Raw genomic sequence first — 2,500 nt, 5'->3', positions numbered from 1 at the left:
ATTGTTTCTCTGTATTCTCCCCTAGCCCTTTCACTGTTATTCTGTGTTTCTGTTTCTACTATGTTTTTATTCTTAATTTATTAAAAAGGTTTTTCATTTTGGTGTTGGTAAACGTTGTGTGTATCTTTTTACTTATACACAATTCATTTGTAATCGTTTCAGCCTGGATAATGTATCAAGCTGATACGAAACGTCGGCGCTAATAAATGGATGAAAGACAGAACGCATCTCCTTACTCCAATATGTTTATCCTTGAGTAATTGCTTCTGTCTCCATTCTTTATATATATATATATATATATATATATATATATATATATATATATATATATATATATATATATATATATATATATATATACACATATATACATTTATATATATATATATATATATATATATATATATTTATACACATATATATATATATATATATATATATATATATATATATATATATATATATATATGTATATAGGTATATATATATAAATATATATAAATATATTTATATATATATATATATATATATATATATATATATATATATATACATATATACATATATGTATATATATATATATATATATATATATATATATATATATATATATATATATATATGCATATATATATATATATATATATATATATATATATATATAAATATATATATATATATATATATATATATATATATATATAAATATATATATATATATATATATATATATATATATATATATATATATATACTGTATATATTGATTGTATTGGGGTGAATGTTAGCATTGTGTAAAGTTTTTGTAACTGCCTCGGTAGAAAAGTGAAAGGTATTTGTATCAAGATCTGGTCATATATGTTCCTTAAGTATCAATCCTGAATATTGCATTCAGATTTAATTTCAATCGAAACAAGTGATTGTATAATTTTTATAAATATTATTTCATTTGCCTTAGTCCAAGGTTTATTCTGATATAATATTTCATATAAAGTAATTCTATAATTTGCAGATTGTACAATTTTTGGTCTTATGCCAAGTTTTGTTCAGCCTTAGGATTTCAAAGTATTTTTTTTTTGTTTTTATGTAATTTTTTCAGTGTTGAAATCTATATAAAATATATTTATTTTTGTAAAGAATATTACTCCAATCACCAGTTAAAGTTTAAATTAGCATTCGATCGTACCCCTGTTAAAGAATTGAAGTGAGAATTGTTTGAATAAGTCTTAAGAATAATTATCCAGTCTTGTTTTAGTGTACTTAAGAGACCTTTGGATACTCAGAGGTTTATATATTGCTGACTGGGAGTTATATAGCGAGTTTCAAACAAGTGATTCTGGAACTCAAGAGGCTGTATTACCAGCAGGTCATAATATATATCATGTTATATGTTTGTTTCCAAGACACGTTACCAAATTATAAGATATATATATATATATATATATATATATATATATATATATATATATATATATATATATATATATATATATATATATATATATATATATATATATATCTATCTATATATATATATATATATATATATATATATATATATATATATATATACATATATATATATATATATATATATATATATATATATATATATATATATATATATATATATATATATATATATATATATATATATATATATATATATATATATATATATATATATATATGGCCAAGTAACATGCCACTAATCAGCTACGATGGTGAACATGGGTTGATTTCAATTCTAAGTACAAAACACCTAAATTCGATAGGTATAAGTACGGAAGAAGTGTCATTGAATTTTATCTTTCTTCGTGGCCAAGTGGTAGTCGCTGTCTATACAAGCTTGCCGCACCGGGGTTAGATTCCCGGACGGTCACAAGCTCTTGTCTTTTTGTGATTCCGCCTGGGGCTCAGATCCGGAGGTTGTTAAGAGAATCCCCACATTAATGTATGAAAAATATATATGGCTTACTTGAATATGAAAAACACGTCTAAATGTGCAAAAATTTATCATATATATATATATATATATATATATATATATATATATATATATATATATATATATATATATATATATATATATATATATATATATATAGATATAATATATATATGTGTATATATATATATATATATATATATATATATATATATATATATATATATATATATATATATATATATATATATATATATATATATAGTGTGTGTGTGTTTTTGTCTTTAGATTTATTCGGAATTTTTTTTTTTTCCAAATAAATGTTTTCTCTTGCCTAACCATTGTGTGACCGAGAGTGGTCCTCGTCTCCGACCAGCATGCAACTTTCTGAGTAAATCCTCTAGGTCTCCTTCTGTCGCCGAACACAAGAATTATAATAAATATATCATGAGTTTTTTCTTTTTTTTTGCATCTATTCTCATTCTGAGAGAAGGTTTGTGTGTGCTTAATAGATTCAGAAAACTTTTCCAATATCGATACAAATGGTGGCTC

Source organism: Palaemon carinicauda, chromosome 23 (genome assembly GCF_036898095.1).
Source record: "Palaemon carinicauda isolate YSFRI2023 chromosome 23, ASM3689809v2, whole genome shotgun sequence".
Classification (NCBI taxonomy): domain Eukaryota; kingdom Metazoa; phylum Arthropoda; class Malacostraca; order Decapoda; family Palaemonidae; genus Palaemon; species Palaemon carinicauda.
This window is presented reverse-complemented; position numbering follows the sequence as displayed.